The sequence below is a fragment of the Corvus cornix genome, chromosome 1A, assembly GCF_000738735.6.
Source record: "Corvus cornix cornix isolate S_Up_H32 chromosome 1A, ASM73873v5, whole genome shotgun sequence".
NCBI lineage: Eukaryota > Metazoa > Chordata > Aves > Passeriformes > Corvidae > Corvus > Corvus cornix.
The window spans coordinates 64,394,319-64,406,792 of NC_047057.1; the positions used below are offsets into that span (position 1 = coordinate 64,394,319).

Here is a 12,474-nt window from a genome sequence, read left to right on the forward strand (position 1 = left end):
TGCACTAGTGATAGAACCTCTCTGTGCATCCCTTGTAATCAGCGAAGCTCTTGAGGAGCATTTGTATGGTCCCATTACCCCTAAAGTAAAGGATGGCCGTAATCCCATGGCCGAGACCGTGCAGCCGCCATCCCAGGAGCGCATGACTGCAGCCGTGCTGGCGGAGGTGCCTGTGCTGGATGCGCCCGGCCCCCTCGGGAGCGCGCGCCTTATCGCGGACCCCATCCCTGTCTCGGGGTCCCCGGCCACGTGACCACGAGTGAGGGAGCGATGCCGCAGGCGCCGCGGGTGCTGTGGGCCACGTGCAGCAGAGAGGCAGCCCCCAGGAGCAGCCAGGAACCGGGGCTCGGCGTGGCAGGCCGCTCTGAGCACATGGCTCGGAAAGCTCTATGGAGGGAGAAGCATCGGTTTCCACAGCGACACGAGAAGCCGCGCAGCGCAGCACCGAGCTGAAACGGGGCTGCACCCAAAGCAGCGTGGAGTTTGCGGAGCGGAACCGCTCACAGGGCATGGAGCCAGCAGGGATGGCAATGCGGGGCCGCGCAGAGCCCAGACATGCGCCGGAGCTGCGCCGCTCGGAGAGCGAGGAGCAGCTGCAACGCGGGGGCCCGGCCAAGATGTCAGAGTCGGCGAGGCGGCGGCCACGCGGGACCAGCAGCCACGACGAACACGCAAGCACATGATAGGAGAAGTAGCAACGAAAATCACAGGAACTGTGAAATGGTACAATGTAAAAAACAACTATGGATTTATAACACGAGATGATACAGGGGAAGAAGATCTATTCATCCATAGAACCGCCATTAAAAGGAATAACCCTAAAAATTACCTGCAAAGTGTAGGAGATGGAGAAGTTGTACAGTTTGATATAGTGCAAGGAAAGAAGGGTTTACAAGCAGCAAATGTTACTGGGCCTGGAGGTATTCCAGTCAAAGGCAGCCGTTATGCACAAAATTATAAACAATATCCATCCCAGCAACCTCCCTACTCACAACCTACTTCCCCCTTTTACCCTATACCCAATATGAACCCTTTCCTAAGTTTACCCCATCCCCAGTTTATTCCTAATCCATTTTTCACCCCATGACTTCCCTATAATGTTCCCTTTCCTTACAACCCCTCTCCAATGCTGAGGGGGGGATGAAAAGGGGGAGGGAAGAAATTAACTACTGTTGTTTAGAGTTCCAACAGGCACAAATGGAAGAAACCCTCTCCTGTCTTAGTTTCCCCACAAAGCATGCACGGAGAGTCCTGTCTCCCTTCTGTCAGCCTTAAGATGTTCCAGAGAATCTGTTTGGACATTTAAAGACTCAGGAGGGTGGCTTGTTTTGTTTTGAAACGGTTCTTGTTATGTTTATCCAGTTGTTTTCAATGTTAAGTTTTAAATCTCTTTTTGTTAAAAATAAACGGGTGAAGTGTTGGGGCTCCTCCCTCCTGCCGTGTAGCCCTGGGAGAGGGGTCCTGGGAGGGAGGCACAGGGTTTCCCTGCTCCTGGTCAGCCTCATTCCCATTGGTTGGTTTGTGTTCCCCTGTGCGGGCAAGGACCCTTGGGTCCCATGATTGCCGCAGTTCCTCGGCAGAGCTCCGGCCATGCGGCTGGAGAAATAAACATCTCTGAAACATCTACCAAGAATCTGTCCATATATATTTCTTTTCCACGGGCCTTGTTGTCTGATATGCGTGTTGCAGTATCCCCGCTGTAACAAGGAAGCACTTCTTAGCAGTGTTATCTGTGTGTGTATCCAGTTCAAACTAATTCTCCAACAGTTTCCTGCACTGCGCCCTGACTACTGAAAAATACGTACAAGGGCCCAGTCGCTGAAAGGCTTGGGCAGCACTACACTGCTTCAGGGAATTAGGAATCACTGGAAAAGGTGTTCTTATTTAGCAGCTGGTAAGAACTAATAGGAGTCTGGACATCAGTATTTCACACAAATGGCTCTGAAACAGTGCTGTGGTCTCCTGCCAGATGCATTGATTCCTCAGGGCCAGAGTAAGAAAAGGCGCAGTTTTAAATAACTGGTGATAGAGACATTTCAAAGAGCAGAGGAAAGGAGTGCCTCTGGAGGAATTGGACACAGGAGTGCCCATGCTGGATATCAGCATTTGTCCCTCTCACTGAACAGTATCCAGCTCAGAGAGACTGTGTGCCACTTCTGAAAGCTCAACAAAAGATAACTGAGAGAAGCAAGCTATTCTCACTACTTCATTGGGCAGGAGTCTTCACTTCCACTGGGAAAATTTAGATAAGCTCGAAAACTCCTACACTCATCCAGGAGAAAACAGAAGACTTTAGATGGGTGAGAAAGAGCTTTTCCATCCTGCCAAGTTTTTTCAAGCTTCCATCAAATTTCCCTCACTCATGAAACTGAGACCTTTGGAAATGTTGCGTGGCAAAAAAGAAACCCAGACCCCAGAATAATCAGCAGGTCTGAAACTAGGGCTGTCAGCTGGGACATGGGAGGCCAAATTCAGCTCCCCACGTTCCCAGCCTGCTGGGGAGTTGAGGCTCCCCAGTATTCTTGGCTGGCAGCCTTGGGGGGAGCTTGTTATTTCCGAGCAATGAGGGGTCCCTCGGAGATGGCCTCTAGGTTCCCAGCGCCCCTGGAAACTGCCAAAAAGCTTGGATTTCAGGGCAGCTGGTTCTGTCAGTGCAGCTGCAAGGAGAAGGTAGCTTTTGCACCCCATTATCTTTAGGAAATGTGCTTATAAATGAAGTCAGCTCTAAGACCTGGATCCACCTCTGATTCCTGGATTAGAAAAGGGCGTTATCAAAAACAAAAGTTGGCAAAATGTTCTGACCACTTGGAAACAATTTCAGTCTTTAAGACATAGGAGGTTTGAAAGGACTGTCTTTGTTGCTGGTTTTTCACTTCATGGCATAAAATATTGATGGGTCCAAGTGAGCACAGGGGAATTAGTAGAGTCTAAACATGACACTGAGAAAAGACCAGAAAAAAATATGCAGCTCATTTGTTTAATGGGATTTCAGCAAGCAACATGAACATCAAAATCAGATGTGTGCATTTTACCCTGTCCCAGGACATGCACCTGCAAGAAGCATTCACAGGGATGCAGATGTCATGGGTGGGGGTTGGTATATTTTTTCCCAGCGGTTTGGAACATCTTCCCGTTCCAGGCCACTGCCTATGCCTTTTAATTTCATCATAAATTAAAGCACAGACATTCACCAGGGCCACGTAGGCTCAGAAGGAGGATAGAGGAAAGCCTTTGCTATTCAAATTATTCCAGAACAAATCAAATAGATTTTGCTAAATTGATGATGACTTATGAATGGAAATGGTAAGAGTTAGCTTCTCTGGAGAACTGTGATAGTAGTAAAACTGGTATCACAAAAGAATAAAAATTTAAAAGGGCCCACTTGCTCCTTCAAAACATCACCCCCATCAGTGGGTTTGAGGCACACTCATCCCATTTGAGCCTGCCCCTATTCCATGTCCATCAGTGAGTCCGGGCTCATTTAGTCCTAATCCATCCCAGCCGCACACATGGCTGAGAGGTCTTTTAGATTCCAATGTCTGGGTTTCAACGTTGCTGCATGACTTTCCCATTAAGGAGTGGGGATAAGTCCAGCTCATCTGCTGGGAGGGCCTGGCCTTTGCTGGCCACTCCCTGGCAGAGTGGGACAAGCCGTGTCTTGCCTTCTTTGGAAATCCCAGCCATCCTCAGGCACAACAGGGTGAAATAAGGACACTTTGCTTTATCTTTAAATTTCCTTGTTTTCTTGGGTAGCGGCCAGACCCTTTGTTTTTTGAATATAGTTGTTTGTGGTTTAATTTCCTTTGGGTCTTGTTTTTTTGGGTTTGGGGTGGTTGGGCTTTTTTAAGTATTATTATACGAGCAAAAACTCAGCTGCTCCCTGGAATTGCATAAGAAGAGGGACGAGATGCAGCGCAAAATGTGGATGGAACTAAATGGTTTTCGCATGAGATCTTACAAGGTTGTACAGCAGATCTCGCACGCCAACTGGGAAATTACTGTGTGCCTCCACTATAGCCTATCCCTAATGGCATTGATGGTTTAAGCTGTACAAGCAAAAGCCAGAGGAAACAGGCTGCTCTTTATTTGCCCTTGTTCTGCCAGACTGTGTTGAGGGTCCAGAACAGGACATCACCTTGAGGACTGCCTGAGCTGCAGCCTCAGACATGTCTAGGTGAGTCCATGCTTGCATCTGATCCTCTGTTAAGTCATTGAGGATGAGATCTTTTCTTGGAAAAGACCCTGCAAACAGATCATCTTAAATAAATCTTGGGAATATCTGAGAAGGAACCCAGGCTGCAGCTGCTTCAATCTTATCAGTGTCTGTCAGTATCTGCAGGAAGGAGCCAGAGGATGCACCAAGTTCTTCTTAGAGATGCTAAGCAGTAGGACAAGAGGAATGGGCAGAAACTTATGTACAGAAAGTTCCACCTGAAGAAAGAACTTCTTCCCTGGCCAGTGCCCAAGCCCTGAACAGATTATCCAGAGAGGGTGTGGAGTCTCCTCACTGGAGATATTCCAGAACTGTCTGGACACAATCCTGTGCTGTGTGCTCTGACCCTGCTGGAGCAGGGAGGTGGGATCACATGACCCACTGCGGTCTCTTCCATCCTGACCCATCCTGTGATTCTGGGAAGCCTTGACCCCCTTGTTTCCACCCTTGCACCACCTTATTGCACTGTGCCAGCACAACTGTTGATGGGGCCGTGCAGTAGAGCAGGTCAGGGAATAGATCCTGCTGAATAATAACCATTTTTGTTTTCTGAACTATCTTTAACTTGCATCAGTTTCCTCTATCCGTTTCCTGTGTAGCCACACAGCTACGTGGGCCCACAGTGTGACAGGCAGAAAAAAGTGCCCACAAGTGGAGGAGCAGAGAAAAAGAGCTGCTGAAGTTGGTTCATGAAGTTTTCATGCTGAATATTCACCTCAGCCTTGGAAAGGATCTGGTTTTGAATGGCACCCAGTGGCACACCTCATTAGCAGGCAAAGTCATTGTCATTTACACAAGACAGTCATCACAAAACAGTCATTTGCATCTGCACATGTATCAAAAACATGCTTCACTGGCATAACTGTACAAGTGAGTTGTGTCCTGTTGAGGGCGGATAGTTTTGAAAAAGATTCAAGTGTGACATGCAAAAGTCAACTCTGATTATCTCAAGAGAAATGAAACAGAAGGACAAAAAGAAAACCTCTGACAAACAAATTTCATTATAGCATTCCTCTCAGTCAGTTTTACAAACTGATAGTCCTGCACCACAGGCCTTAGAGAAGGCAAAAACTCCCATGGATCTCAAAGAGAAGTGTTACAGAAGTTCAGTTTACAAGAACCATGCCAGAACAATATGAAAATCACTTTTCCCACCACTGAAATGCAGCCACCTCCAGCATGGGATCTGCCAGATTTTTAACAGCTCACAACTTGGGCCAGAGAAGACGTTTCCTTTCCACAGCTGAGATTACTGTGCAAATAAGACCTTATTACATAAAGTACGAACACCATGCCCTCTCCATCTGTGCAGATGTGAAACAGAGAGGGAGCCCAAGTCCTTCAGCTCTGGGAATGGAAGCTGCTCCAGTGACACTGGGTTGCCCCTCCTGTATAAAGGCAAATCACCCTGGCTTTTGGGCTTGAAAAGGTTTGCAGGTCTGTTGTCCCTACTGAACCAAGGTGTTGCCATTGTGCAACCCCTTTCCCACAGGCCTGCTCCTTCTAGGAAGGAAGCCAAGTTGCATTTGGAGGTGTTAAGATCTAAATCCTGGGGGGAAACTTGAGAGCAGAGAAGGGGGCCAGACTGGATGGACAGCATCCAGACAAAAAGAAAATGCCAGGTATTGCTAAGAAAGAAAAAGCCTGGGTTTGGCAATCCTCCCTGTCTTCTGGATGTCTGTGCCTCTGTTAAACACAGCTGCATTGCTGTACCCACGGCAGCAAATGACTTTTGCTTTTGCTTCCCATTGGTATCAAAATGTTCCTGAGCTGGAGATGGGTCTGTATCCCCGAGGGTCTCATGGTCCTCCAGGAGACACATTCCCTTTGCCACCCTTCTGCTGACAACCCTCCAAGGCCTGGCTGCCTACACCTGAGGGGTCAGTGAGGCTGCCTGGCAGTGACACAGCAACCCCCCTGCTCACCAGGGCAGATCTCTGCTCCTTCAGCCTTCGCCATCCCCCCTCTCAAAGGCGCGACCATGGAATTTCCACTTCCAGTGAGAAAACATCAAGTCCCTGTGCTAAGATTTCACCAGCAAATAATGCCCACCCTCCTTTTCTCCTTTCTTTGTTCTTCTGCTTCTCCTCTCCTCTTCCTCCTCTTTCCTCCTCAAATATCTAAAACGAGCTTCTGCTCTTTTTCCTGGGAGGCAGCAAAGAAATCAAACGCCCGTGAGTTTCAGTAGGCAGCGTATCATATGAATCATTTTGCACAAGAGATAAAAGCTCACCAGAGTTATCCAGCAAGCAGGCATTTTCTCCATGCACCCATGTGTCTGTCTACATGTGCTGATGTGCGTTTCCTGAGAACTGCCTGCAAATAGGCAGATGCCTTTGGGAGCATAACCCTCCGTGCCTTTATCCTGTTGGGTTAGTACAGAAGCCAGATGAATCTGTGTGTTCCTCACTGGAGCAATTGAAATTGAGCCCAAGAGATACTGAGAGAGCCTTTTGGTGGAAAAACACAGGCTTTTGAAGCCTCCCAGCCTAGAAAATCCCCTGGCCACTGGGAGAGCTGCTCGGAGCACTGCAAAGTCATCGTCCCCTTACAGGAAATATGTTATTTTCTTTCCGGGGAGGGGAAAGGGGAAGTGTGTGCTGTGGTCAGGATTAACCCTGCCTGTGCTGCCCCGGCTCCCCTGGGCTTGGCAGGGCCCTGGGTTGTGCCTGCGTGGTGCCTCCCATAGCTGCTTGGGCTGCCCTCCCCTCCTGCTCCCCAAAACCCTCTCTCCCCACTGCGGTGTGGCATCAGGATGGATGGCCCGAGTCTCAGAAATGCTCTGTTTTCAGAGAATGGGGTGGCATATTCCCAAGCCATGCAGCATCCACACCTCTCCATCCCAGCACACGCGGGCCGGGCAGGGAAGGGCAGGGCAGGGCTGCTTGCCTCTTGCTGGTGATTTTAACCAAACCTGCCAAATTTAACAGCACCACTGCCCTGGAATAGAGGCAGTGCCCATCCTGTGTCCCTGCCTTGCAGTTTGGAAGAGGAAAAGCGTATTCAGGAAAGCCCAGACCAGGAGGGACAGAGGCTGCCTGCGTTCAGGTTCTGTTCTTATGGCCTCTCGATGTAAACACAAAGCAGAGGTTGCACTGGGGCAGAAGGCACAGGGCAGGACAGAACATATGCTCTCAGCACAGCTGAATTCTCCTCCATGCTCAGTGGCATCTTCCTCTGCAGTCGGACTCACTGATGGGTTAAAAGCTGGAACTGAGCCTCTTCTCCCAGTGTTTGCTTCCCCATGCCTCCCAGGCTTCTTTGTTTTAAACCAAAGGCTCCAAAGAGTCAAAGTTAATATTTGCCCAGCATTTCCACTACATGAAGTACCCATATAAAGCACCCATGTAAGTATGGTAATTAAAAGGTGGCATGCTCTTGCCTTGTTTGAAGACCATATAACTCCTCACTAGGAAGGTAGAAGAAGAAAGGTGACAACTGGGGGTATTTCTTGACTTCCTAGGGATTTCTCCAGTTGCCCTGACATTTTTAATCTCCTTTTTTCCCAAGCTATATATCTCTTTCATCCCTTCACATTCTATCTCTCTTTTTTTTCTTCTTCAGTGACCCGTAAATGTATTGGTAAACACTGGGTCAATTGCAAAGCTATCAGGAAAGGTGAAAATTAGATGAGTGACTTGTTAATCATCTCCTGGGGTTTAGCTGTACCCTGTGGAAAACTGTTGCTTCTGCTTAGAAAGCTGGCAAGGTGAGACCCAATTTCAGGTTTTCAGAGATGTCCAATCTCCTTTGTGAAGAAACAGGCAGTAAGAAACCTGGAGAGATGAGTCCTTGCTTAAGTTTAATTATCAAGGAAACCATACTCCATCCCTGGCCTTTGGGAGGCTGTTGGGTTTTTTCTCATCCCCGCAGTACTGACTAAGCCGTGTTTTGTGGGCAGCCTCCCCACACTGGGTTTGTTTTCTTTTGGCAGTCCCGATCCTGTTGGCTGACTAGGGAGCCTGGGCCCCTTTATTTGTGCTAAAATGGCAGAGGGGGAAGGGAGGGGAGGGAATTTGCATCAATGGTAAATCACGATAAACCCTCCCTGCTACTGCCTGCTATTCTTGCCCTATGCACATTGTCCTGCAAACCTTTATAGGGTGGGGGGCTGAACCCCACAGAGCCACCAGGCTCCACAAACACCCAGCTTTGCAAAGCCACCATCCGAGCCCTGCCTGCTCCCACAGGTGGCCTGTTGCAGGATCCCCACTGCAACATAGTGGGGATCCTGCAACAGTGGCCAGATCCAATTTTAGCTGAATCCAGGAGATGGCCAGGCAGCTCAGAGGAGCTGGCAAAGCTGCAAGGGCAAAACAGCCTCAAAGATTTTTGTTGCAGAACTCAGTTGTTTCAGTCTTAACTTCGAGCCCATTCACCAGAGCTCAGTGCCTGGCAGAATCGGGCCTATCTTTTCAAAAGCAGTGTGTTTTGCCAGCGTTTCATGGTCAGTGTATACAGAGGGGGAAAAGGGAAATCCTGCAGTGGGGTGAAATGCAGAGAGAGGCTATTACCAAAATATGTAGTAATGTGGGGGTTTTTTTGGGGGGGAGGGTGTGTGTTGATTTTTGTTTTGAACATTGAAGAAATAAACTGAGCAAGCTGTTTACCACATGAAACAAAGCCGGACCGGGATATTTTCAGACCACTAAACTCGGATTTCAGACAGCCAACTTGGATTGACATACTGGATGAGCTACAGCCGATTGGCATGGAGAAGGGAGCAAAATATGCATCTGTCCTGGTGCCAACTTAGGCTAGGCTGCCGTTTTGTTTGGTGTCTAGAGAGCTGGTTTTCGTAATTAAACCAGCCTTCAAACCCTTTTTAAATAAAGCTGAAGAAAAGAGGAACTGAAAGGGATTCCTCTCGAGCGTATGCACACTGCTCTAGCAACTCCTGCAGCCGTTTCTGTGCAGTCCCTGAAAATGTTTCTTTTTTTCTTTTTTTCTTTCTTTTTAATACTTCCCTAGAAATACACACACACACACAGCATGCACAGCGTGGCAGGACAGGGACAGAGAGGAGCTGTCACCCTGGGCTGACCTAGGGAAACACATCCATCAGGGAATTTCACCCCCAAAATCACAGGGCCTCCCCCAGTTGTTTAGCAGCAGCAGCGGCAGGTCACTGTACCTGTGCACAAAACCATTGCAGCCAGGCCACCTGAATGGAGTACAAGACACTCTGTTCTGTACCAGGAAAGGGCTGAGGGGGGGGGAAGGAGTGGCTTGTTTGGGATTTTTCCTTTTGTTTTTTGTTCCCCCCCACACCCAAGTGTGCCAAGTCACTTTGATTATACTTGCCTGGTGGCCTATGAATTGAATCCTAAACATTATTCCTGTTGCAGAGGACACAGCTCTGGTGTGGGGGAGGATTGAGTCACATTCAGAATTTGGTCAGGCAAATAAAAATGTCATTTTAAATCCTGAACAACAGTTGAAAATTGTAGCCAGTTGCTAAAGCCTGAGTGGAAAGGCCAGGCAAGTAACTTGTGCCTGGGCCCATCGAGGTGGGTGGGAGGTTGGGCACCCCCCAGCAGTCACCCCAAGGTGTCCCAGAGCCCCCTCTCAGCCTGTAAGATGTGGCAAAGGGCCAGGAGTTTTTGCCTCTCTAAAAACTGCACAAATCTAGTGTAATTGCACACTTTGTCGTGCCGTGTTGTTGGTTTAAGTCACAGATGCTTGGGATTCAGGCTTTTATTTGCCGTTGTTGCTGAGCTGATTTAAAATAAAAAGGCAATTATGAATGGAACAGTGGAGTGGGGAGGGTTCCCTTATCTTTATCAATTTTCTTCCATTTTAATAAAAACTTTAACTTTTTTTTAACTCCTTAGAAAAGGGTTTGGTTAAAATACACACACTTTTAGTAAAAGACTTTTAAAAAAAATCAAAGGCTGGAAATTTAGGGTGTTAACTTAGCTTTAAAAAGGAAAGAGGAAAATTCTGAGTACCTTTTATATCACTAAAAAGAAATCATTAAGCAGTATAATTCAGTGAAAAACACTTACAGAAATATTTTTCAACCCTTCTATTGTTTTATTTTAGGATTGCATATCCAGAGCTGGTGATTTACCATTTCAAATGACTAGCATGTATGAAAAAAGTTGTGCAGCAAAACAAAATCTCATTAAGTCCCTTGCAAAGGCGTTCTTTGCAAAGACGTAGGAAACGGTTTAGTGAAAATCGCCAGCTGAATTTCTCCTCCCAGGATTCTGGTCACGAGGAATGCAGGTGGAATCTCTGAGGACGAAGCACAGTTAGAATCAGTTTTGAGGGTCAGTATTCGTGGCAATCTGCAGGACTCCGTGCTCGGCTCCGAGAGCTGGAATTTGCTTCGTGCTGTTTCCAAAACTCCCTGCCATGCCTAACAGCAGTGGCCACTGGGATGTGGCTTTCACAACAAACAGTCTGACTTCCCAGCAAACTACCTTACTCTGGGAAGGGCAGACACTGAAGAGGGCTTGCCCCCTTGCTTTCAGAAATTTTGCACCTCTGCTTTCTCAGTGCAGTGTGATTTTCCTGCTGGCTTGTTTCCACCTCAGGATTTTTTTTCACTCCCCACTCACACAGATCTCCTGCCAAAGTCCAGTTCCTATCTCGACAGTCTGGGCTGCAGCAAAATGGCAGGACCCTGTGACAGATGACAGGAACATTTGTGTTGAGGAGGATGACTGGGCAGCTATGGCTGAGGAGATTTGCAAAGCTAATAACTCACCAAATTGCTGGCAACACTTCAAGTAAGCACTGCCTGTTGTCAGAGCTGCGCTTTTCTGAAATCTCCACTCTCCTGAAGAGAGGAGGGCTGCGGCTGCAGCCTCGCCAAGGACATTGCTTCTGTGGGACCACGACCTTTAAGTGACAGGGTTTGAATGTTGGCACTGCCAGTATTTTGTCTGGTACATATTTAGGGTGAGTTGTGCTGGGTGGTGGCTCAGAAGCTCGGAGTGCACAAAGCAGTTGTGGGGACAGACACCATCTAGCACCAGCTTCCAGCTCTGGAGGGGCAAGGACCACGACTAAGGTGTGTGGGGAACAGATAGGAAGGCATGGGGCACCCTGCAGTGACAATGAGCTTCCTTCAGAGTTAGGCCGGGTGTTGCAGTCCCTCCAGCAGCTTTGCAGAGTGATGTGCAAGCACCAGCCCCCACCTGGTGTTTCATTAAAGCTATGCATTGCCAGGACAGCATTTGTTTCATGCTTCTGGGAACCGAGGTGCTCTCCTGACAACTTGTGAGATGGTTGAAGGGGAGCAGGTGGGGGAGAGGGAAGGAAGGAAGGTACTGAGAAGATAGTGGACTGCCCCCAGACCTCCCTTCCATCTAGGGGAATTATCAGCATTCAAGTGACCACTTTGGTCACCTTAGATAAGTACATACTCTGCTAGTCTGTAAGAAGGGTGAATACAGACTGTAAAATGACTCAGATCGGATGGCAAGGCTGTGTGTTAAGATGGAAATGGCCTTACAGCATCATCTGAGTCAAAGTCTAAGCTGACACTGAGGAAGATTTGCCAAAATCCCTGTGCTTGTGCTCCCAGAGACACTGTGTTTGTCCCAGGCAGCAGCACTGCTCAGCACAGAGCCCTCCCCAGCACAGCTTCACCTCATGACTGTCTGGGAGCTCAGAAGCATTTGCAGCTGACCTTCCAAAAGCAGGTTTCCTTTAGAGCCAGAAGACCCATTCCTGCTTTTGGCTGCTTTTCTCTGAGTCCCCATTCAGTGTGAAAGCCCAGCTCCCAGCCCAGCTCACACGATGGCTGCGAGCACAACACAGACCCTGGGGTGGCTGCATATTTGGACCTTGCTGCTGGGGGACCAGAGCTGCGCCAAGCCTGCAGCTGTCCCCTGGCCACTGCCACTCAATCAGCCCCTTGTCACTGGCCTGGGGAGCAGGCAGGAGGTGGGAAGAGAGTGAAGAAAAGAGAAGGAGAGAAAGAAAAACCCCATATCCAGCCATTGGTGCAAGGGAAAAGCTGGCTTCCTTAAGTCCCTGCCTAAAAAATCTGTGAAAATAAACCCTTGCTATGTGCTCATGGTGAGCACTGCAAAAACTGATGGACTTGCGTACTTCGAAGAATTGGATATTAGGGGTTTTTCACAGGAAATAGATCTGTGCACACTTTTTAGGTGAATGGCAGGGTGTGCAAGTAGAAGCTTCTGTGTGCATAATAGCTGCCTGCATTGAGCACGCCATGGAACATTTTGCTCACAGACCAGTTTATGCATAAAATAGCCCAGAGATAACACATTTCACATAGTAAG

General features: G+C 48.3%; 1 protein-coding gene across 1 annotated transcript in view; it reads left to right on the forward strand.

Moving 5' to 3' along the window:
• Positions 1-12,474, forward strand: part of LOC120411941 (potassium voltage-gated channel subfamily KQT member 1-like) — a 286,757-nt gene that overhangs the window by 254,408 nt on the left and 19,875 nt on the right. The gene's annotated exons all lie outside the window — the stretch shown is intronic.